Source organism: Neovison vison, chromosome 6 (genome assembly GCF_020171115.1).
Source record: "Neovison vison isolate M4711 chromosome 6, ASM_NN_V1, whole genome shotgun sequence".
Taxonomy (NCBI): Eukaryota; Metazoa; Chordata; class Mammalia; order Carnivora; family Mustelidae; genus Neogale; species Neogale vison.
The window spans coordinates 29,681,551-29,708,341 of record NC_058096.1 but is presented as its reverse complement, the minus strand read 5'-3'; the positions used below and the strand labels follow the sequence as shown (position 1 = coordinate 29,708,341).

General features: G+C 35.6%; 1 protein-coding gene and 1 pseudogene across 19 annotated transcripts in view; both read right to left on the bottom strand.

Annotated features, from left to right (window-relative positions):
- The window catches only part of ROBO2 (roundabout guidance receptor 2), a 1,684,719-nt gene that overhangs the window by 1,089,426 nt on the left and 568,502 nt on the right, over positions 1 to 26,791 (bottom strand). The window lies entirely within an intron of this gene.
- On the bottom strand, positions 15,831 to 16,620 carry LOC122908384 (annotated as a pseudogene).

Sequence of the window (26,791 nt, the reverse complement as noted above, 5' to 3'; positions counted from 1 at the left end):
CAGTATAGAAGGTTTTCTTCCCTGCCCCCCCCCCACCTTTGGCTTTATAGGTGAACAGAGGCTCCTTATTCATAACATGCATCTTTTTAGTGAAAGTGATATATCACCTTTCCACATGTCAATCATGTTACAAAAATTACTTCAAGTTGCTAGAATAGTTGCCTAATTTGAGGAGAGGAAAATCACCTGTCACTGCCGACGAAGAACATAACATGGTAAGGTCATGATGGTATGTTTTACTTAAAAGGCAAATTGTCTATCAGCGGTAGAAAGTTAACAAATTACTGAAAAATGCTTCGTAACAAATTCTTGCAATTTTCATCATACTTAGGGACAATTTGAGGCACAGACAATCACAACCACATTGAAAATAATCTAGCGGTTTCTTACTCTTAGATGGTATGATGGTGGTTAGCTTGTTTGGGGAACTGTTATGGACGGAACACCTGTGTTTCCCCCAAAATCATATGTTGAAATCTAATCCCCAGTGTGATGGTTTTGGTATTGGTATTACCTTTGGGGGGTAATTAGCTCATCAGAATGAGCACTCATGAACCGGATTAGTGCCCTTGCAAGAAGAGGCCAGAGAGCTTTTCCATCTGGTGAGGGACCTGCACCCGGGAAGAGGGTTCCCACCAGAATTGGACCATGCTAACTAACACCATGATCTCAGACTTCTAGACTCCCTTATCTGTTGATAAGCCAGTTTATTGCATTTTATTATAGCAGCCAAGGTTGAGGAAGACAACAGCCTACAAAAGGAAGCATGATAGGTAAAGAATTCAATGTTTCGAAGGCTGCTGGGGAGATACCTTGTGGCTAACCTGTGTTCCAGGGCTGTGCTTTCTGATCACTAATTTTTGACTAACTGAAAAAAATCAGGTAACGACTTCTTTTCACCAAAAGAGGAGATGATAAATTCAGCATTCAGCTGTGAGGCAAAGAGACTTGTTGCTGAGAAGACAACAAAATAAAAGCCTGAGTTGGGAGAAGGAAGGCGGTGGGACAGGACACCACATGTAGACAAAGCATATCTAGTGTAAGTGAGGCCAGGAGAGGCAGTGTTGTTAGCAGGAATAGCATTCCTTATTTGCTAAGAGCTTAGATTCTAATGTTGGAGAGGAATGCGTGTAACTCCTGCTCAGACTCTTACTAGATGCATGATGTTAGGCAAGGTATTTAATTTTTCTGAGCCTCAGTTTCCTCATGTAAATGGTAAAATGGACCTTAGAACCCTGCCATGAGAGTTGGGAGAATTGAATATAATAATGAGGGTAAAACTCCAGTGTGAATATGCATTTAGTGATTAGCAGCTTTAATGTTTATTATTTAAATAAACCGTAAGCATTTGGAGGGTCAACAGTTAAGACAAAAGTTGTTTGTTTGTTTGTTTTCCAGCAAATAGCACTAAAAGCTCTGATGCAACTACTTCATTAAGCCACTGCAGATTACCAGGTGACATTATAAGCATGTGCTGAAGAAACCAAGAACAAAACAGCATAAACAAAACAAAAATTTTTAAAAAGGGAGAGAGTATCAGAGAAGATTTAAAGCAGCTGTTTTACTTTTTTCATAATGTAAGTTTTATGTCGTGTTTTAAAATAAAATATTACAAATTAGTCTATTGAAAAGTATACGGGAAAAACATAACATTTTTAATATTTATGTCCTTTAAAGAGTTTGGCTTTAAATGGGATATTAATGAATAGCAGAAGACACCCAAGGCATCCACTGAATCTAAAAGAAGAGAAATTCAAACCAGATCAAATTCCCTTATCCGAAGATCCGCAGTGACAAGGAAGTGAGGAATGCTGTTGTCAGAAGCTTACCCTAAAATATTCATGGTATGCGGTCCATGCAATTGGTCTAGTTCCGAGTGGCAAAAGTAATACAGTTTTCCTTTTAGAATATACTTTCATTCATTTGCAATAGATTCTTCATTTTTATAATGCCTCAAGGTCAAGAACCCCTTGATACATACCTAATTCATTTTGCCCAAAGTGAGGTGAAAAACCAAAAAAACTACCTATATTGTATTTAACAGAATTCCCATTTCATGACTTTATTTGCTGCAAAGAGCCAAATTCTACTGGGACATAAAACTTTACACTTTAATTATTATTTATATCTTAGCATAACTGAATTTATAAACTTCTATCATGAAGGAAGAGTAGAGCATAGACATGGGGAATATAAGCCAGGCTAATGGAGGTTCTCCTGGTAGGAAGGGTAGTGTATTTAAAAGGAAAGAAGGTGAAGAGTGAGACTGAAGGTACTTCACAGTAATAACATAGGCCAGACCTACTGTTACCTTTATTCCTGCAGCAGGACAGGGCAATATTTTTTTTTAACTAATACCAATTGTATATTTTGGGTCTTTTTTTTTTTTTAAGATTTTATTTATTTATTTGACAGAGAGAGAAAGAGAGAGATCACAAGGAGGCAGAGAGGCAGGCGGCTGGGGGTGGTGGTGGGAAGCAGGCTCCCCGCTGAGCAGAGAGCCCCATGCGGAGCTCGATCCCAGGACCCGGGATCATGACCGGAGCCAAAGGCAGAGGTTTAACCCACTGAGCCACCCAGGTGCCCCTATTTTGGGTCTTAAAAATTACCATTTCCCCAGGCTCTCTACTCTTAGAAAATTATGCATTCTTTTTTTTTTTTTTTTTTAACATTTTATTTATTTGACAGAGAGATCACAAGTAGGCAGAGAGAGGAAGGGAAGCAGGCTCCCTGCCTAGCAGAGAACCCGATGTGGGGCTTAATCCCAGGACCCTGAAATCATGACCTGAGCTGAAGGCAGAGGCTTTAACCTACTGAGCCACCCAGGTGCCCCAATTATGAATTCATTTTATTGAAGACAGGGTGGATAGAGACTAGGGAAAAAGGTCAAAGTGAGATTCATTTTTTAAAAATAAGATTTTGCCTGTATCCAAACAAAATATCACTTTCATGTGTAAAAGCCAAGTAACTTGAGAGGAAAAAAGGTTTTCAGATTTTCAAACTCCATGGAGGTTGAGCAGGAAGTAATGGTGTTTCTAGTTAACCTGGGCCCAAATGTGGCCTGAGAAAAATATAGATAATAAAGTGTCTACCAGGTAATCAACAGAAGAATCTATTACCTCCATCTTAAAAATATTCAGTATCTGAACGCTTTCAAGTATCTTCAATTCCCTTATCTGGTCAAAACCACTACCGTCCTAGGTTATTGCAATTGCTTCAAAATGTGATCCCTTGCCAATCTCTCCCATAATCAACCCCAGGCACAGCCCCACCCACAAGGCTTCTGTCAAAGGTAGGTCATATTACATGATTCCTTTGCTCTAAACTCTCAATGGTACCTCATTTATCTCAGAATCAATACTGAAGTCTTGCATTTACAAATATTTTTCCGGTGACCTGAATAATACCTGGGACCTAGTAGGAAGTCACCAAATATTTGTTGGATGAGTTAAGAAGAAATAGGTTGATTCCTATCTCATTCAAAGCTAAGGTCCTTTTTGTTGCCTAGGAGGCTTTAAAAATTCTGCTCTCCACACCTTCATTTCATTTCTCATCTCTCTCTTTCTCAATCCTTCTGACTAGATAGAGTATTTCCCAAAATGAGTAGATTGGGAAGTAGACTGGATTCCTTCTGGGGGAAATGCTCTCCTGCAAGATAGCTGTGTTGTTCCCTCACTATCTGCCTTTGTTAAAGGCTTTGTGAATTCTTCCCTGTCTTATTTAAAATTATAATACTACCCATCTCTCTTCTCTGCTGTATTTTCTACATAATATTTATCACTATGTAATAGGCTATATATTTTACTTTTTAATAAATCATCCCTTTCTCTACCTCCCAAATATAAATGTTGGCACTGTGGGTATTTTTATCTCTTTTATTCATTCCTTTTTTTCCAATGTCTAGAACAGTGCTACCTGGCATTTAGTAGGTACTCAAAAAGCATGTACTGATTTAACAAGCGAATTTGGAGAATGCCTGGTTTGGGTCACAAAGAAGAAGAAGATGGAAAAAAATAATAAATTAGAAACTCTGCAAGATAAAATGGACAAAAATATACTCCGATATTACTCCTAATGCTGCCACTAATGAACTACATCATCTTAAAATACTTCTTGTACTTCCTCTTTTCAAAATTTTAATGCCTTCTTTACAAGTAAAAGTTGGGTAAGATGATCTATGAGATCTTTTGCATCTGTGATATATATATTATATATGTATATTGTTTTATTTTCATGACAGATTCTATATTCCATTCTGTGCCCCTTTTGGAAAATATTTATAGTTACTTAAGTATTTATCTATATTAGTCTGACTTTTGTCAGAATTTACATGCCATATAGCACTTTTTAAAACTTTTCCTTCCAAATATAAATAATTACAAAAGAGAAATTTTAAAAATTTGCTGTTAGGCTTTCCAAAGTAATGATGACATGAAAGAAAAATACAACTCATACACATTTACAGCTGAAATCTAAAGGAAAAAAATATAAAAATTCTCTTCCAGGCACTTTTCCCCAGCTGGTCTAAGGACATACATCATCATGACTTCTAAATTTTAATTTACAGGGAACAAATATGGTAGTTTTATAGGCCCCTGACCATTATGAAATCACTGATTGCAAGGCCTGTCTCCTCAGAAACTAATCAAAAGGTGACACATTCTGTTAACTTCCTATTATACATTCATAACACCATCTTTCAATTCAATGTCATAAAGAATTTATGTAGGGCATTAATCATGCAAGACCACTAAATTGTTCTCATTTCAGTGATAATTGTTTACTCCTATAAATGGTTTGTGTTGAGTCCCAACAATTCAGCTGAATAAAATATCTCCCACTCACCCTGGGTTGGGAGAGAAAATTAACCTACAGAAAGGAAACAATAAACTGAATGTATAATATGATTAGTATAAAAACTAATATTTTGTAGAGTTCTCTCTTTGATAACAAAGACTGATGGCATCAAGGATAATTCTATAGTTTCCAATAAAAGGAATCTTGAAAACCAGAATGAAATAAAAGAACAATAAAACCCTGTGTGTCATCTGCAAACATGTAAAACTAATACCTAGTTGACATGGTTGATTCTGAAATCAACTAAAGGTACCATGTAAATGAAACTCAATGCACTTTGCTGGTCAGTGACACTAAAACTAATCAAAGCCGTGTCAATCATATGCCAGGAACAAAAGAATAGAAAATCTAATGGTAAATTAATTCAGTAATGCCTGGCGAACTGGCATGAGCCGCAAGTCTTAGGACCTGACTTCTAACGCTAGGCCCACCAAATGCTTCCATAACCTTGAGACTGACACCTGAACCCCTGTCTCAATTTCCTCATGTGTAAAAGGAGAGGGCTGGTAAAACGAGAGGGCTGGACTCAATCATCTTGTAGGTTTGTCCTAACACCAACATTTTATGAGTCTATAAAGAAACTCAGCTAATCAAAACTTCGCTTAAAAAAAAAAAAAAAAAAAAAGCAATGATTTGTCATCTGCTTTTAGATTTCCCCACTGCCTACTGAGTAGAATAAAAATAGGATCAATTTGAGACCGTCCTTTCAGCCCAAGAGTGCCATAATAATGGCACTGTCTATTCCTGCTTTCTAAATGGAACCCTAGCGCACATATATATATATATATATATATTTTTTTTTTTTTTTCTGTAGTAAAGTGTCTACTTTATGAGCATAATAAATAGCAATTGCCCTTTAATGGCAACTTTAGCTGTGACCATTATGGCACAATTTAAGTGCTTAAAAACACTAATGGGAGTGATACAATGTTAATTATTCTAAGGATATGAAGCCTATACACAAGAACTCCTGCAAAATTAAGTAAAACCCTGGCTAATTCTAATTACAGTCTGTGTGGAAGAGATAAGAGAAATTAAACACCCCCCCCTTTTTTTTAGTGCATTCCTAATATAACAGAACTATTTGCCCACATTGGTTGAGAAAACATTGTAAGTGACTCAGAAAAGTAGGGTTCTGAAATAAAAGATTTTTTTTTCAGCTTAGAAAGGAAAGAAAAGATAAATTACATACACAGAAAATACATCTTTACTTGAAACAATGCTTACTTTCTTGCCTCTAAGCCTAGGGAAACCTGCTTTTAAAGAGCTCATCCATTACATTGTCAGACACAAATTAATTTTTGAACTATTTAGAAGAAATATATTTGAAAACCATGAAGACTCTCCTTCACCTTATCATATATGGAAAAACTGAATTTTTTAACAATGGCCATTTTAAGTATTTTTGTTTCTTTCCAAAATACCTATCTCTCCCTCTCCTTTTCCTTTTACTCATTTACTGAATGCCTCCCATGTGTTAGTACTGGGCATTAAAAAAGGGGTAAGTGATCTTGCTGCCCTTAAGGGGTTTAGAGTATAGCAGAGAAAGACAGACTTTTAAAAACAAAATAATAGTTCATATTTATGTCTTAGTATCTGTTATTAGATATAGTTCTCTCTCTTTGTCTTCCAGGCTCTTTTTTTCTTCTTCAAATTCTCTTGTTGACTCATTATAAATTGATTTACATGGGTCCCTAACTAAATTGAATTAGAGTAGTAGAAATCAAGTTGTTGATTTATTTGATTTTACTAATTTGTTAGAAATAAAAAGTTCATAGGTTTTCAAAAACAAACAAACAAACAAACAAACAAACTCTCTGCTGGAAAGCCCAGCACATTTCAAAGTGCTATCATTTTAAAACTGAGGAAAATGACATGTCACAAATAATGAAAACAATTGGGTGACAGCCTACAATCTTCAATACACACATTATTTTAACGGATCATAAACCAACTAACCTAGCATCAGGATAAGAAAAATGCACTCATTGTAGTTAAATAACAGTCCTAACCAATTGAAATCATCTATTTTCATTGAAAAGCATCCCATAATCTTTAAATTATAGGCATTTGGAGGTTAGCACAAATAGTTATGGCAAGTATCTAGGTACTTAAAAATTGTCATCCTCACCTTAAATCATTCATTACCTGTAACGGACTTTCTAATTTGTCAATACATCTAGTTTCAAGTGACCCATAGGGCATGTGTCAAACCCACCTTGGCTATTTTTCATTTCAGCAACCCCACTTTTACAGCAGTAGGGTAGTCTCCATGACATTTAATCTGTGTTCCCTTTGAAAAATAATTGTGTCACTCTTCCTAAGTGTCTGTTTCCAAGTACAGGATACTCCGCACACTCTCTTTTGTTTTGCTTTGTTTTGTTTTTCTAATATATATAGATCTTCATCGTCTCCTGTGGCCAAATCATACTAAACATAAAGAGGGTTTATAAATTCACTGGTTCCATTGTCATTCTTTATGACCATTTTCTGAAATTTCTTTTTGTTGTTTACCTTTTAAAAATAAGACTTTAAAACTGGACATAATTTTTCATTCCCCTCAGATTTTTCTGAGACTTTTGCCTGGCATGTGAAAACAAACACATACACATAACAAAGTCACTAACAATTTTGTCCCCTCACTCATAGGCTTGGAGTTGATGTTTTCAGACTGCTTCATTCTAATAAACCACTTTGCTTCTGATGATATTTCTTTTGCTATATGACTGTTTGTTTGTTTTTTTCCTATACTACATGTCAACATTGTAATCATCCATCTTATATTTCAGCTTCTTTACTGACCACTACAGAATGATCTACTTAGCATTGCCAGCATTTCTCACTAAGGTCATTAATCCCTCTGTTAGATGGTTACTCAAAAGAAACTTTCTTCCCACCACCAGAAAACAGATTTAAAAATAAATAACAAAGGTGCCTGGGTGGCTCAGTGGGTTAAAGCCTCTGCCTTCGGCTCAGGTCATGATCCCAGGGTCCTGGGATCGAGCCCCGCATCGGGCTCTCTGCTCAGCAGGGAGCCTGCTTCCCTTCCTCTCTCTCTGCCTGTCTCTCTGCCTGCTTGTGATCTCTGTCTGTCAAATAAATAAATAAAATCTTTAAAAACTAAAAAAATTTAAAAAAAATAACTTAGACAAAGCATCAAGGAGAGAAAACAGGGTGAGATGATGAAAGACTCTGGAAGCCACACAGGAATAGATAGTGTGTTGGAGAATGGAGGACCTAAGTGGTGGAGCTCTATAGAGGAGACACGATTTAGATCACAGAGGCTGGAGATGCCACTCTGAAGATGGCCGGTGACTGGTACGAACTCACTGTGAATGCAGCCAGTCACTGACTTTCTCTAGCACTGTTTCCTCATCTCTAAATCAAATAGCTCAATCCCTTTAGAGGATATTCTCTGAGGAAACAAAAGAAAAAGGCAGAACATTTAAGGAGTGTTTAATTAATAGAAGATTGGGGGGGAAGAGATAAAATTGAAAATAAAATGGGAAAAGTATTTTGAAAACCTGGACACTAAGCTATAAGCAATTGGCTGTCATCAAGAATCATCTATAGAAATAAAATTACTGATCATTGGGACGCCTGGGTGGCTCAGTTGGTTGGTCGACTGCCTTTGGCTCAGGTCATGATCCCAGAGTCCTGGGATCGAGTCCTGCATCAGGCTCCCAGCTCCACGAGGAGTCTGCTTCTCCCTCTGACCTTCTCCTCGCTCATGCTCTCTCTCACTGTCTCTCTCTGAAATAAATAAATAAAATCTTAAAAAAAAATTATTGATCATTGTCTTCTCCTTCTTTAGAAAGGCATGTTACACACACACACACACACACACACACGCAGCCAGGATGCCATTTTGGTATAATCAGTGTAATATTATCTCCCAGAGTCCTGAAGAATCTAGTAGAATCTAGTGTGCTTACAATTGATCTTCTATAAATCAAAAGGAGGCCAAAATATTCCATTGGTAACACTAGCTGTAGGCTAGATCCAGAATAAAAAGAGATACAGAGACAGAATTACATAAGAGAAATCAAGATGAAGCCCCCCCCCCAAAAAAAATCTAGGATTTGGCATCTCAGATGTAATTCTATTTTCTAACAGAGGAAAGTAATGGGGATTTAGCCTCTAGTCTTCATTGGAAATCATCTAATTCAATTTGGATCAGGATAAAAAGAGGAGAGGAATTCGTGGCAAGAAAAAGACATCACCTGATAATCAATTCTTGCAATTAACTAGTTCTACTTACGCTAATAAGTAGCATAGTATGTATAGCACAGTGGATGAATTGTCCTGGCAAAATGGGAGATGGAACATTCAGTAGAATCATAGTTCAATATACTGTGAAGTTAAATTACTTGTCTAAACATATAGTTTCCTTTGGGTTGTTGGTATTAGAGTGACATTTTTTTAAATTTTTTTTTAAATTTATTTATCAGAGAGAGAGAGGGAGAGAGCACAGGCAGACAGAATGGCAGGCAGAGGCAGAGGGAGAAGCAGGCTCCCCGATGAGCAAGGAGCCCGATGCGGGACTTGATCCCAGGACGCTAGGATCATGACCTGAGCCGAAGGCAGCTGCCTAACCAACTGAGCCACCCAGGCGTCCCTTAGAGTGACATTTTGCTTTTTACTCCTGCCCTTGAAAATACTGAGTAACTTTCTGTACATTTCCTGCCCTTGAAAATACTGAGTAACTTTCTGTACATTTGGCAATCCTTAATAAACAGGAAAACAGTTGATTTGATTATGTTTTTTTAAACTTGAAATTTCACTTTTCAAATTAATTCAGTTTTTACAAATATTGCCTTGATTCTCCTTTCTGGTCAGATATATTTTATTAAATAACAGAGAAACAGAAAGTATAGACACATGCATCAACAGTTGGAATTAGGAAATAAGCAGTGGTGTAAATAATTCCAAAACACTAGGTGGTTACAAAAAAAAAAAAAAAATTCCATTTGGCTCTTGAATACACACAATGAGTTGGGGAGAATAGATTTATTTCTCTAATTACCCCATGTTGTACTTGGGCCAATACTGAAATGATTTTACATACCCTGAGCACACAGCAACTGCTGGAGGTGAGGAAAGACCTAGAAACATAAATGATACAGACAGAAAAATATTTTTTGCATACAATCCACAACGTAAAATGCCATTCTTAGTGTCTGCCTTATGACAAAACTGGTCAATTTCTTCAATACAGATAAGGAATTGAGAAAATTCCTCAAAAAGAAAAAAGAAAATCAAGTTAACTTTTTTAAATACTAAATTGATCCCTTCAGTCCAAACAGCTAATTTCAAAGCCACATGCAGATGCAAATATAGTCAAAGAGCAAATTATATTGACAATTCCCCTATAAATGTTGATCACTTTTCCTACTCTATAAATAAACATTTTTTAAATGGGGGCACCTGGGTGGCTCAGTGAGTTAAGCCTCTGCCTTAGACTCAGGTCATGATCTCAAGAGTCCTGGGATCGTGCCCCGTATTGGGCTCTCGGTTCAGCAGGGAGCCTGCTTCCTCCTCTCTCTCTCTGCTTGCCTCTCTGCCTACTTGTGATCTCTCTCTGTCATATAAATAAAATAGTAAAAAAATTTTTTTAAATGAGTTTTACCAAATTTATAGTGGCCTTATATAAAATGGTGTAAGTACAGAAATATGAGATTTTTAAAGAAAGATTTATTTATTTATTTACTTATTTATTTATGGGACACGCAGTAAAAGAGCACAAGCAGAAGGGGCAGAGGGAGAAAAAAGAAAGATGAGATGCTTTTAAAGATCAATGACAAATGACAAATGCAGCCAAAGAAGGCAAGGAAAAAGAGAAAATGCATATGTTGAGTTACCATCTCTCCAGGATTTATTATGTGCTGAATATGGTGCTTGTCTATAGATACTTTATCATAACCCTCAAAACAGTGCCCAAATGTAGGCATTAATATTGCTACTTTCCCAGTGAAAATTTGAGGCTCTCAGAGTTTGAGAAATTTATCTTACCCAAGATACAGCACTGGTAACTTGGTAAAATTTTCCAGTTCAGACTCACATATATCTGTTTCAAAGCCTTGCTTCCCCTGTTCCTGTCTACTAAAAAGAAAAAAAGACGGAATGGAAGGGATGTTTTGCACAGTACTATGGAGACTCACCTCATCAAAGAAATAGAGTAGTCCAGATCTGAAAGTTTACAGACTGAACCCTTAATCTAAAAATCAGAAAGACCCCTTCTTAGAACGTGTGGGGGGTTTTAATGGAATATTATGCAGCCATTAAAAAACCCCAATTTGCCATTTGCAATGATGTGGATGGAACTAGAGGGTATTATGCTGAACAAAATAAGTCAGAGAAAGACAATTATCATATGATCTCACTAATACAAGGAATTTGATAAACAAGACAGAAGATCATATGAGAAGGGAGGGAAAAATGAAACAAGATGAAACCAGAGAGGAGACAAACTATAAGAGACTCTTAATCTCAGGAAACAAACTGAGGGTTGCTGGAGTGGAGGGGGGTTGGAGGGATGGGGTAGCTGGGTTATGGACATTGGGAGAGTATGTGCTATGGTGAGTGCTGTGAATTGTGTAAGACTGATGAATCACAGACCGGTACCCCTGAAACAAATAATATATTATTTGTTAATTTAAAAAATATTTGCGTTTGTTTCTTTAAAATGTGGGCTGTTAGCATCATGTGATGCACAGGTTTTCCTCAGGATTGTTTACATGAAAAAAGGAGTTTTACATGAAAAGGTGAGAATTCATCTCTAAGGTCCCTCAGTAGATTAGGCCTCAACTCATATACAGATCATAATATTCATTTGGACCTGGTTTTCCTCCACAATAAAATTAAGAGTTAGCCTAGATGACTCTTAAGAGTCTTTCCAGTTATAAAACTCAGTAAATGTTAGCATCCTTGCTTTTCAATCTAATATTCTCTCTACTACTCCAACCTATTTATCATTATAATACCAAATCCTTCTGATGGGCTGGTCATCACTAACCTGGTTTATTAACAGTTGATCAGGTGATCAATGATCCGGTTTATTACCAGTTGATCAGAACCAACCTTCACTAGAGACAGGGAACCAAATATTTCTGGTTTGTATCTTGTCACCTGACAGGGACAGGGACTAAAGATGTATATATATTGTGATTACAAAGGAACAGAATTTCCCTGTGTGACTGATGCCTGGGTGCTCTGAATTTGTTCTTGAGCTTTGGGGCTGATCAACTTATGTGGGACACATAAGGTCCTTGATTCTCCCTCTTCTGTTCAAGTTGTATTGATCTTGTTAAGAGCATCAGTGGGTCAGAACATTGGGAAAGAGTAGGACTGATCCAGGTTAATCTAAAATGAGAAGTAATATGAACATGGTACTTTCTTACCTCTCTCCATAAAACTACTTCCCATTTCAGGCAAATATTCAGGGTATTTGCCATGGCAGAACAAAATACATGTAGGTTGCATATAACCATTTAGGCATTAGCCTTTTTGGGCTCTGTTCTATATGTTGACAGGATATGTGATTGTTATTTTTTTTTAATTTAACATTTTTATGATTGGTTAATTTTTTACTTTTAATGAAATGTTTATTTCATTTTTAATTAATTTTTATTTTTAGTTAAATTCAATTAATTGGCATAAAATGTATTATTAGTTTCAGAGGTTTGAGAGTTTAGTGATTCATCAGTCTTATGTAATACCCACTGCTCATTATATCACATGCTCTCCTCAATTTCCATCACCCAGTTACTCCCATCCCCTACACCCCCCTCACCTCCAGCAACCCTGTTTATTTCCTATGATTAAGAGTCTCTTATGGTTTATCTTCCTCTCTGGTTTCATCTTGTTTCATTTTTCCCTTTCTTCCTCTATGATCCCCTATTTTGTTTCTTAAACTCCACATAGGAGAGAGATCATATAATTGTCTCTCTCTGATTGACTTATTTTGTTTAGCATAGGAACTCTAGTTCCATCGACTTCATTGCAAATGGCAAGATTTTGTTTTTTGTGATGGCTGAGTAGTATTCCATTATATGTATATATACCACCTCTTCTTTATCCATTAATCTGCTGATGGCCATCTGTGTTCTTTCCATAGTTCAGCTATTGTGGACATTGACGCTATAAACATCAGACAACATTTGTATCTTTGGAGTAAATATCCAGTAGTGCAATTTCTGGGTCATAGGGTAGCTCTATTTTCAACTTTTTAAGGAATCTCCATACTGTTTTTCAGAGTAGCTGCACCAGCTTGCATTCCACCAGCAGTGTAAGAGGGTTCCCCTTTCTCCACATCCTCACCAACATCTTATTAATTTTAGCCATTGATTTGTTAATTTTAGCCATTCTGACCGGTGTGAGGTAGTATCTTCTTGTGGTTCTGATTTGTATTTCCCTGATGCTGAGTGATGTTTAACATTTTTTCATGAGTCTATTGGTCATTTGTATGTCTTCTTTGGAGAAATGCCTGTTCAAGTCTTCTGCCAATTTGATTAGATTATCGTTCTTCGAGTGTTGCGTTTGATAAGCTCTTTATAGATTTTGGATACTAGTCCTTTATCTGATAAGACATTTGAAAATATATTCTCCCATTCTGTTGGTTGTCTTTTGATTCTGTCACTGTTTCCTTTGCTGTACAAAAGCGTTTTATCTTGATGAAGTCCCAGTAGTTCATTTCCGCCTTTGTTTCCCTTGTCTTTCAAAGGTGTTTAGGAAGAAGCTACTGCAGCAGAGGTCACAGAGGTTGCTGTCTTTGTTCTCTCTAGGGTTTTGATGGACTCCTGTCTCACAATTAGGTCTTTCACTCATTTGAGTCTATTTTTGTGTACAATATCAGGAAATGGTAAAGTTTCATTCTTCTGCATGTGGCTGTCCAGTTTTCCCAACACCATTTGTTGAAGAGATTGTCTTTTTTCCATTGAATATTTTTCCTGCTTTCTTGAAGATTAGTTGAACACAGAGTTAAGGGTCCATTTCTGGGTTCTCTATTCCATTCCACTGCTCTATGTGTCTGTTTTTGGGCTAGTACCATACTGCCTTGATGATTACAGCTTGAAGTCTGGAATTGTGATGCCACTGGCTCTGGTTTTCTTTTTCAACATTCCTTTGGCTATTTAGGGTCTTTTCTGGTTCCACACAATTTTAGGATTATTTATCCCAGCTCTGTGAAAAAGTTGATGGTATTTTGACAGGAGTTGAATTGAATGTGTAGATTTCTTTGGGTAGCATAGACTTTTTAACAATATTTCCTCTTCCAATCAATGAGCATGGAATGTTTTTCCATTATTTTGTGTGTCTTCCTCAATTTTTTTCATGAGTGTTTAATAGTTTTTTGAGTATAGTTGCTCTGTCTCTTTGGTTAGGTTTATTCCTAGACATCTTATGGGGTTTGGTGCAGTTGTAAATAGGATAGACTTCTTAATTTCTCTTTCTTTTGTCTCATTGTTACTATATAGAAATGCCAAGTGATTTCTGTGCATTGATTTTATATCCTGCCACTTTGCTAAGTTCCCACATGAGTTCTAGCAATTTGGGGGTGGAGTCTTCTGGGTGTTCTGACATAAAGTACCATGTTATCTGCAAAGAGTGAGAGTTTGTCTTCTTTGCCAATTTGGATGCCTTTAATGTCTTCTTATTGTCTGACTGCTGAGGCTAGGACTTCTAGTACAATATTGAACAACAGTGGTGATAGTGGACATCCCTGATGTGCTCCTGACCTTGGGGGAAAAGCTCTCAGTTTTTCCCCATTGAGAATGATACTCACTGTGGGTTTTTCATAGACGGCGTGATGATATTGAGGTATTCACCCTCTATCCTTACACTGTGAAGAGTTTTAATCAAGAAAGGATGCTGTACTTTGTCAAATGCTGCTTCTGCATTGATTGAGAGGATCATATGGTTCTTGTCCTTTCTTTTATTAATGTAGTATATCACATTGATTGATTTGTGGATGTTGAACCACCCTTGCAGTCCAGGAGTAAATCTCGCTTGGTTGTAGTGACTAATCCTTTTAATGTGCTCTTGGATCCTATTGGCTAGTATACTGGTGAGGATTTTGGCATCCATGTTCATCAGGGATATTGGTCTGTAATTCTTTTTGGTGAAGTCTTTGTCTGGTTTGGGGATCAAGGTAATGCTGGCCTCATATAAAGAGTTTGGAAGTTTCCATTTCTATTTTCTATTGAAATAGCTTCAAAAGAATAGGTTTTCATTCTTCTTTAAATGTTTGGTAGAATTCTGCTGGGAAGCCATCTGGCCCTGGCCTCTTGTTTCTTGGGAGATTTTTAAATTACTGCTTCAATTTCCTTGCTCATTACTGGTCTCTTCAGGTTTTCTATTTATTTCTGTTTAAGTTTTAGTAGTTTATAAGTTCCCAGTAATGCATCCATTTCTTCCAGATTGCCTAATTTGCTGGCATATAGTTGTTCATAATATGTTCTTATAATTGATTGTATTTCTTTGGTGTTGGTTGTGACCTTTCCTCTTTCATTCCTGATTTTAATTATTTGGCTCTTTTCTCTCTCTCTTTTTTAATTTTAAATACTCTTAAGGCATTTATTTATTAAAACATTCTCTGCCAAGATTTCATATTAGCTTAAAATTCAAATCAGTCTGTACATTTCTCTACTAAGGTCCCCACCTCAGTGTATTCCATAAAAACTCCTTCTCCAGCAATCAGTGCTACCAAGGTCCACACAGTGAGCCCTATGGTCAGCCTCTTTGTTCTCTAGGTAACCCAACTAAATGTTAATACTGCTCTGCTACAGTGCAAAAGTTCCTAACTCACACTCACTGGAAAAGGGATGAAACTTCTGTAAAGTGTACTTTAAGAAGAGTACTGTTTGCTTATGAAAAGAAACCAGCGGGTCCTCTAAGAATAATAAAAGGGGGTATTTTACGGTTAAGCACATGATTTGGAGTGAAGAATTCACATGCTGCTCTGCTGGTCCCAGCTGTTAATACTTTTCTTGTTCCTCCTGTGGGTGCCTTTAATCAGGTACCAAAAAGACTTCATGTGTGGCATAGAGAATGCCTACAGTCCTCTGAAATACAGGGTTGTTTTCCAGGCAAATCAACTCAATGTTTCTTAGCTTCTCAAAGTAGAAATCCCTTTCTTTCTCCAAGTCTTGATGGTATGTTTCAATATGCTGACCTGCTGCATCGATTCAGCTGCTTCATCATCCCCGTTGCCCACACCAGGATTCTCTTGTGCCACATCTGGGCTAGCCTTAGGGGTTGCAGTGGTTCTGCGTGTTGCAATGGGCCTCTGGGGAGCTCACTGCAAGAGCTGAGAGGTTTCTTCAGTTTGTTCAGAGCTGGAGCAACAAGGGTGGGAGCCACTGTGGTTTCTTGACCTTGTCTGGCAACTACAGGGTCATAATCTTTTTCATCATAGTTTGCATCAATAAACTTCTTGAAACACTGAACAAATTCAGAATTGTCCTGAAACATTCTTTTCACTAATTTGTCCACAGGAATTATTTTGTCAACATCCATTCTCTTAAAACCTGCTTGTATTTTGAAGTTCTGGATATATTCATGTTCTAGCTCATCCTGGAATTTCACTTTCTTCAAGGCAATGAAGCCATAGAACAGCATGTCCATAAATTGACAATGGACAGCCCCTGAGCACAACTATTCGATCTTCATCAGATTCAGTTACAGAGACTCATTGATCCAGGCCAGCATGTCATATAGACTTAGGTTATCACTGGTGACTGATGTTGAGTATATATTCACTGACATCTTCAGCTCTCACTGGGACTGGGCCCACTACCTGTGCTCGGTTTTGGTTCTGTCTTCATCTCATTATCCTTTCTCTTTTCTTTTTGATAAGTCTGGCTAGGGGTTTATCAACCTTATTAATTCTCTCAGAGAACCAGCTCCTAGTTTCATGGATCCATTCTACTGTTCTTTTGGTTTCTCATTCATTGATTTCTGCTCTAATCTTTATTAATTCTTTTCTCCTCCTGCGTTTAGTCTTTATTTGCTGTTCTTTCTCCAGGTCCTTTAGATATAAGGTCAGGTTGTGTATTTGAGACCTTTTTTTGTTTCTTGAGAAAGACTTGTATTGTTATACACTTCTTTCTTAGGACTGCCTCTACTGCATCCCAAAGGTTTTAAACTATTGTGTTTTCATTTTCATTTGTTTCCATGTTTTTTTTTTCCAATTATTCTTTAATTTCCTGGCTGACCCATTCATTCTTTAGTAGGATGCTCTTTAGCCTCCATGTATTTGATTTCTTTCCAAATTTCCCCTTGTGACTGAATTCCAGTTTCAAAATATTGTGGTCTGAAAATATGCAAGGAATGATCCCAGTCTTTTGGCACCAGTTGAGACCTGATTTGTGACCTGGTATATGATCTATTCTGGAGAATGTTTCATGTGCACTTGAGAAGAATGTGTATTTTGTTGCTTCAGGATGGAATGCTCTGAATATATCCGTCAAATTCATCTGGTCCAGTGTGTCATTCAAAGCCTTTGCTTCATTGTTGATCTTCTGCTTAGATTTTCTGTTCATTATGGTGAGTGGGGTGTTAAAGTCCCTGACTATTATTGTATTATTATTGCTATGTTCCTTTAATTTTATTATTAATTGGTTTATATAATTGGTTGCACCCATATTAGGGGCATAAATATTTATAATTATTATATCTTGTTGGATAGACTCTTTAATTATGATATGCTATTCTTTCTCATCTCTTACAGTCTTTGGTTTAAAATCTAATTTGTCTCATATAAGGATTGCCTTTTTTTGATGTCCATTAGAACAATAAATGGTTTTCCACAACCTCACTTTCAATCTGGAGGTGTCTTTGGGTCTAAAATGAGTCTCTTGCAGACACTATATCAATGGGTCTTGCTTTTGTATCCAAGATGATATTCTTTGTCTTTTGATTGGGGCATTTAGCTCATTTACATTCAGAGTAAATACCAAAAGATATGAATTTAGTGCCACTGTATTACCTGTAAAGTCACTGTTTCTTTATATTGTCTCTGTTGCTTTCTGGTCTGTTTTACTTTTGGGCTCTCCACTTAAAGGAACCCTTTTAATATTTCTTGCAGAGCTGGTTTAGTGATCACAAATTCTTTTAGTTTTTGTTTGTCCTGGAAGCTTTTTAGTTCTCCTCCTATTCTGAGTGAAATCCTAGCTGAATAAAATATTATCGCCTGCATATTTTTCTCATTTAGCACTCTGAATATATCATGCTAGTGTTTTCTAGCCTGCCAGGTCTTTGTGGATTAGACTGCTGTGGGTCTAATATTTCTAACCTTGTAGGTTATGGACCCCTTGTCCAGAGCTACTTTCAGGATTTTCTCTTTGTCTCTGAGTTTTGCAAGTTTCAGTATTATATGTTGGGATGTTGACCTATTTTTATTGCCTTTGAGAAGTGTTTTCTGTGTCTCCAGGACTTGAAAGCCTCTTCCTTCACCACATTAGGGAAGTTTTCCATTATAATTTGCTCAATATACCTTCTCTCTCTCTCTCTCTCTCTCTCTCTCTCTTTCTCTTTATCTCTCTCTCTCCTTCTTCTGGGATCCCAATTATTCTATTGTTTTGCTTTATGGTATCATTTATCTCTCAAGTTCTCCCCTCATTATCCAGTATTTATTTATCTCTCTTTTTCTCAGGTTCTTTATTCTTCATCATTTTGTCATCTATATCACCAATTCTCTCTTCTGTCTCATTTATCCTAGCAGTTAGAACCTCCGTTTTTATTACATCTCATTAATAGCTTTTTAAAAAATTTTGAATTGATTAAATTTTACTTCTTTTATTTCTCCAGAAAAGGATTCCTTACTGTCTTCTATACTTTTTTCAGGCCCAGCTAGTGTCTTTATAATCATTATTCTAAACTCTAGTTCTGACATCTTACTTTTATCTATAATGATTTGGTGCCTGGCAATCAGTATGGCCTCTTATTCTCTCTCTCTCTCTCTTTTTCAAGACTTTCTCAGTTATTCATGAGAGACAGAGACAGAGAAAGAGGTAGAGGGAGAGTGGGACTCGATCCCAGGATCCTGGAATCACAACCTGAGCTGAAGGCTGATGCTTAATCTGACTGAGCTACCCAGGCACCATCTTGTTCTCTTTTTTGAGGTTGAGTTTTTCCATTTTGTGATTCTTGCAGAAAATAGTTGCTTTTCTATTTGTAGAGTTGCAGCTATTCTTTTCTTAGATCTCTGGTTGAGTTTATAGGTGTTCAGAATTATTTGACAGCTATCTAGCCTAATTCCTGGAACCAGATGAATTTAAGGTCTCCTACTCCGAAGATATGTGATTGTTGCTGCTTTTGTGTCTCAAAGCATTTTCAGAAATTTGACCATGATGAAAGGAACAGGGTCTCCACTTTGGACAGCAGTGTAAATAAGTGAATTTAAGTATAGAGTGAAGCTAGGCACCCTGATTTTTCCTATCTATAAAATGGGAATGATAATATCCACCCCATTGGTTTCTATGGTGATAAAATGGATCAATGTAGGTAAAAAATATGTAAAATACTTATGAATAGTAAATACCATGTTACCTTTAGCCGTTTTTCTTTGCTGCCAATTGGATTTGAGCAGGAATTCATACTCTACCACTTGCCATGTATGTGACCAAGGGAGAGCCATTTAAACTCCCTGGAGCCTCACCTTTTTTTATCCCTGAGATGAAGAAACATAAACCTAATAGGCTACTGTGAGGATTGATAAAGATATACATAAAAAACTGGTGGTCTGATGCCTGGCCCAACATTCTATATTGTTAGAATATGGTGGAATTCACCCAATGAGCAAATGCATTCTTTAAACATATTTATACATATGTGTGTATACAGATAAAACATTTAAATATATATATATATATTTTTTACACGTACTCATGCTTATTCAAAAAACACCATACTTGACAATCACACTGTGTACACATTTTATTACAGATAAATTGAAGAAAATCATATGAGATTATAAAATACCATGTAAGTAGACCTATTTCTCATCTAAAGGTTAAACATAACCTCGCTGAAAAGTGGTCTGGTATTTCCCATGTTTGTTTCTTAACTGTGTAAAAAACTCACTGTCCCTTTGAGCAACATTTACTTCTAAAGTAAGGAGAGAAAACCTGAACTTGACTTAGAGATTGCTTAGAGATTAAGCAATAAGCCATCTGCCTAATTACCCAGAGGACTTGCAGACCACTCCAGAATATCATTCTGCCTAGGAAATTCTCCTTCTAATAATATTTATATTTCTTTTGAATACTATTTTTAGGCCATAATGCCTGTCAAATTATAGAAAATTGAGCATCAGTTTCATCTCTAAGATAAAGGAAAAGGAAAAGATCTCTTGGGTTTTTTCTAGTTTAATTTTCTATGACTTTATGATTCTCTGGAGATTTGTTTCACTAGAATTCTTTGGATGGGGGTGAGAGAAGAAAAGAGCGTGTGGACAAGAACACTGGTAAATTTTAAAGTGGAGTTACAGCCAAGTTCACAGTCTACTAACAAAATGTAATATTGAAAAAAAAATAGAATACGTCACATCACTTTATTGTTGCTGCCTCTCCAGTAATGAAAGGAAATCTGCAAGTGAATGTAAGAATGTGTTTTGGGTTACATTTTGAGATTCAGATTTGTTAATGCAATTTTTGTGGAGGGTTCCCAAATCTGGGGAAAGTCAAAGAGGGAGTAAACTCGTTCTCTGCACCTGCATAGATTCATTCTTGGTGTGAGCAATGATGGGTGTCGGCATGGAGGGTGGAGGGGAGAATAGGACACTTTGGGGGCATTTGGCAGAGTGGCAAAAGAGCCTTTTCAGCTTTGAAGCTGACCAAGTCCCAGTTACAATTCTTACTAAAGGCAACATTATCAGCCCAAATTTAGATTATAAAATATCCACTCCTCCCTTTATGTAAACTGCACAGAATAAAATTCTGACTCTTAGGCATATAATCCTATTAAAGTTTCAAGCATATTGCAGGGGAAACTACAAATAAACCTATATCTATCAGGTGTCTCAATCTAGTTTTTCACCTATGACTTTCTGCTTTATGCTTTTTTTCCCCTCCCCTTGCTTTTCACTTTCTTAAATGCTTAAATGCCTTGGGGTTCTTAGTACCACATGCCACCAGCCAATATAAAACCTGTAAATAAAATTGAGAGGAAACTGGACATAAATGAGTAATAAAAAACTGAACAGGTCACTTTGAAGACCTCTTAGTTTTTCTACAAGTGACAGTTAGAACAAATTGTGTTCACTGCAAAAGAAATAGCAATGAGCACTTGACAGAAATAGCTGACCCATTCAGTAATTAACTCTTCATAGAGTCCACAATATAAAGGATAAAACTTGTTTCTCTTTCACTGTATTCTTAATATGTGATACAGTTTCTGACACAGAATAGATGTGTAATAAATATTTTGGCTGTTGTTATGTAAAGGAGAAAAGCAAAGCTTAGGCTTTATATGCCAATGTATATAACAGAGAGCAAAAATGATGTGTACACATTTTGTTGGGTAAGTTTAAAACTTCCAATATCCAGGTTTTTGCTTGCTTGTTTTGTTTGGTGATAGTTTGGAAACAAGGAAATATATTTAAGAATAAAATAATAAACCCAATTTCTTAAAGTTACAAATCACTCCCCAAATATGGAAACAAATCAAATTAACTTAAACCATCAATTTTTCCCTTTTATTCAAATACTGTGTTGAATTGCAAAGATTGCTGAGCAATAATAGAAAGTCACAGAAGGGGAAAGCAAAAAGATTTGAAGAAACCACATTTGAAACCAGGTTAAAAAATAACTATAATTAGACACAAGTTAAGGAAAACTGCTAATTTGAACATCCCAGATTAGAAATAGTTGCTATCGCAGAACAAAGATTAGCTATTAACAGGGTTCATTAGTGTGGAACAGAAGGTCAGAAAGAGAGGACAGCACAGTGAAAGGGCAGTTCTGAAATCAGCTAGAAGCGAACAAGCTATTAGGAGAAAAAAAATGTTGAGTTTAGGTTCTTTTACCCTGATCATTTTCTTAGAGAAAAATGCAAAACAATAACACCTCTCATTTATGCGTGTCTCGAACTAAGGGCTGATCTGCACTGTCATTAGTTAGCAGGTGTCATTAAAGAACACTGTGGAAGAGAGAGAAAAGGAAGGTTAATAGTCCATTCTGATAGTCATCAATCTTCTGGGCTTTCCCAGTAATAAGCCAAAACAAATTTTAAAATGTTCCAGTCATGGAGAATATAGTCCTTAAGTCAATCTATGGGCTGGAGAAACTGAATTGAGGGCAAGAGTTCAGGAAAAACTGACATTCAGAAGAGCTTTATGTGAATTTACAGAAAAAGAAATAAGACTTTAAAAGGATAAAATGAACCCCCCAAAGGCATCAATAACAATTATCGTGATTTTATAATAATAATAAAGATTAAAGGGCCATAACATTTCTTCAACATTATATTTATTCAATATCTTTATTTCTAACATTTTTATAAATAATATTTTCCAAATTTGTATAGGTTAGGAAAATGAAGAATATCTTGACAGATTAATGAAGCACAAGTACTGGGTTTTTCTGGAGACACACATGAATGACTGACAATTCTCAGCTGCTTCTAAGAATTGTACCGGTTTATTCATAAGCTTGGGATTTCATCTTACACGATGCCTAAGGTCAAGGAAGTGAGGGCAGAGTGTCACAGGAGCACAAAGGTGGGCTATAGGGGAGTGTGTCTATGACTGAGGACTACAAAACTGGGAGAAAGTCTTAAACAACATCTGCTCAAACTTCTAGAAGTAACTCCCAATTCTGGTTTTTGGTTTTTGGTTTTTTTAAAATACAGGAAACAAAGAAACATGTTAAATTATACATGAGGATGAATGGTATGTGGTGAATAACAAGACAAGTAAGACAATTTTGTGAACAAATAAATAGCAATTTTTACAAAAAGGGAGAGGTGACTGATAGATTTTTACAAAAAGTGAAATATCAAAAGAATATGATGAGTAAACCTTAGATACAGATTCAAATAAATAAATTCTAATGAAATATTTATGAGACACTTAGAGAAATTTGAACATTAGGATTTCATGACATTAAGAAATGGTGGTAAATACTTTTAGGAGTCTTAATGATATTATGACTATGTTTCACAAAGTTCTTATATCCTGAAATTTTTAAGAATGAAATGGTGTGATGTCTAGAAATTGTTTCAACATTACCTGAGATTAGAGGTATGGTAGGTAGGGTTACAAGTAAAATAAGATTTGCACAGTCTGATAGTTACTTAAGCTGAGTAATGGATACATGGAGTTCTTTACATTAATCTCTACATTTTTTTCTTTTTTACATTTTGAAATTTTGCAAATTAAAAATATATATATATATTAAAAGTCAATGAGAGCTATAAAGATGAAATTAAATAATTAAGCAAATTTGCTTCATGACATATATAATTATATTCAGATATTTGATCTATATTTAATTATTCTAATTTTCCCATTTTAAATAATTCATAATTTGAATAACTTGAATGCAGTTTGGGGATGGAAAATACAAGAGTTGTACAGAGTTCAAAGAGAAGTTAAAGACCCCCATCATGTGCTTTCAGTCTCTCTTGGCATCATAGTCCTTATGATGTCTTCCAAGGATTTATGATCTACTCCTAGTTACTGGTCAGACTGTCAGGGACCTTCCATGATCATCCTTTCTAAAGTGGTAGTACCATTACTCTCAACTCATTTGTCAGGCTTTATTTTTCCTTGTAGCATTATCCCTAATTTAAATATGTTATAGATCTCTATGTTTATTGGTTTTCTTATTCTCCTATATCATAATATTCATGATACAGTATTTTGCTTTGTGTTTTTAATCTTCAAAAATAGAATAAGGGTTAGCATATTATTAAACACTAAATGAATATTTGCTGAACATGAATTCTGAAATCCACACACAGGTATTTATGACAAATAGTTACTTGGGCTTTGCTAGAATAATAAATAAATAAATAAATAAATAAACAAACAAACTGTGCATTCCACTGCCCCCAGCAGCAATTGTTAGGCTGAATATTACTTTTTCTACTTTATATCCATTGCTAATTCTTCCTTTGGGTGCTATGAGAGCATGCTCTATCTCCCATTGAATAAGGATGAGCTCTTTTCTTTGTGAAAGCTTGGCCAAGGTCATCCTTTTGCTTAGAATGCTGGGACTGCATAATAATATTGATTTGAGACCCACAGCAATTATCCGAAGTAAGCTGCCACCTTGGAGTGCTGCTAGAACCAGGTCTAGTGTCTACTGAATCTCTGCCTCTTTCTTTTCCCCTGGTTCCCCTACATCAGGGGACTGGTAAAAGTTTTTCTGCAAATCCTTGAAACAGAATGGGTATGACTGTACCTCTTTTCTCAGAAAGTAGAGCTATCCACCACTGAATGTTCTACCACTCCTGTTCTACCAGGAACCCTAGGATATTTCAGCCTACCCTCTCTTTTTCAAGAAAACCTACCCTTAATCTACAAAGGAAACTTTTCTTCTAAGGATAAAAAAGGTGACTTTCTAATATTAATCTCATTAGAGGCAGACACAAAATAAAACAAAAATCCAATTCACCATGTGGGCATTGTATATGACTTCAAAATGGACCTTTAATAGAAAAACTAAAGCTTGTTCATATTCACATCTCCCCACACCCACTTTTTAAACTTAAATAAATAGATTAATGATCATTCAAATATTTTTAAAGCATAGATAGGCATATTTCACTTATCAGCTGATGTTTCTTAAATTTCTCAACAATTTTTCATTAGTAAAGCAGACAAATTTTCATTGTCATCCAAATGAGGAAAGGAGAAATAATAATAGGATTTTTAATAGCTCCAGATTGTTTCAGGAAATGTATTGAGTATTTATTTTTAATGTTTTTCAGAATAGCTCCAAAATAGATATATATCTCCATTTTACAAATAAGGAAACCTCAATTAAGGGAGGAAAATTACCAATGTTCACATAAATAATTAATGATAGATTTGGATTTGGACCTAGTTCCAATTAGTTTCATTATAATTTATTGTCACACTAGTACATTTAGAGCAATATTAAAAATGAGCATCTTAGAGGTAACATGTTCAAGATCTTAAGAGAATTAGACATAACCAAAACTGACAATGACAAGTTTGTGAGCAAATGTATCCACTTTATTTTGATTAACTGAAATTCACATCATTTCTTTAAAATGTGTATAAGTTTTGGAGCCCTACTGTGGCTACATAATAACATGACCTTTATTTCTGATGTTATCCTATTAAGTGAAACATATATACATGCATGCATGAAGAAAAAGACAGCCAGGGAGTGCCCACTATACAACCATTTGTAAATCGTTCCTTTTGGAAAGCTATGTGCTATTGAAGGATTAAAACATATGCATGGCCACAACTTTGAATCTGTGAAAGGGAGAGATTAGAGAGTTGCCCTTCCAAAACCAAACAGCTCTGGAGAATGGTTTAGGGAATGCATTGTAGACCCATGCTCAAAATCTATTTCTACCACATACTAGGGATGTGACTTTGGTGAGTTAGTATACACTAAGTAAGTAACTTTCTCCTTTTATGAAATATGAGTAATAACAGAACTTGTCTTATAGGGTCATTGTGAAGATTACATAAATTAATGTGTGCAAAACACTTAAAATAGTGCCTGACATGTATTAAGTTCTATTTAAGTGTTAGTTGCTATTATTATTACTATGCTCTTTTATGGCTGGGTCCAAAGAAGATTCCATTCTGATAGAATGAAAAGAAATTCTCCATAAAGGGAACATCTGCCTTCAGTTCTTGCAAGTGTTAGATTTAACATTTTCTGTCTCCCAACACTGGACTCTTCTTTGAAAAATCAGTTAATATATTATTTTATTAATAAATGTGTTTTTTTTTCTTACAAAGAACTCATATAAACTCATATTTAGTAAAGTAGCAATAGTTACATGGCTAGGGTAATCTTTTAAAATCACAAAATAAAAATTAACTTTATGAACAACACACTCATTGTACTATTTGTATTTAGATTTCCCAGGCATTTAAAACAAATAATCTACATGGGACTTGAAATGAAATTCTATTTCTATGAAAATAATTCTCTCTTCTCATATAAAATACTTACCGCTACTTTATGCACTTCTCACAATTTTTTTATGTTGTTTGTCATCATTTGTTAATTTATTAATCAGTAAAAGTAATGGAAACATACAACCCAAAGTTTCATCTCAAACAAATAATCTACATTATTTGTTAAAAATTGTCATTAATATTTCCCTGATACCAAAGACTCAAATGTGAAGTTCATATCTTTTTAAAAAGTTTATAAACCTTAATATCATAAATTTTACTAGGACGATCTTGACCAAGATTACCAAAAATTAAAATAAATCAGCCAAATCCCTACTTTTAGATAATATTACAAAGAACCTATGCATTCAGTTTTACATAAATTCCTCTTTCAATTATTTATTCATTCACATGTTTATTAACCACTGATCATAACTTCTTGAACAGGGATGCATATTCCATTTCTCAAGCCTTTTGTGGAACAAATAACATTTTTTCATGTTAAACTGTTTTCAGATAGCCAGTGTTTTTTAATTTAGGGTTTGTAAAATAATATCATAAAGCCCATCTTACCTTTAAAAATTACAGTAAAAGGCATGCATAGAATAACTATAAATCAAGAATATTTTATTAAATGTTTTAATGGAGGTACAAAGCATGATGGGAATAGGGATGAAAGAAAAAATACAGTGATGAGGACTGGGCAAGTCTTCATGAGGGAAAACTGCTTTTGAGTTAGACATTGAATGACTAGGTTAGGGTTTTGGTTGCTAGAGAAGAGAAGAAAGAGCATTAATTAAAATCCAGAAACAGAAGAAGTATAGG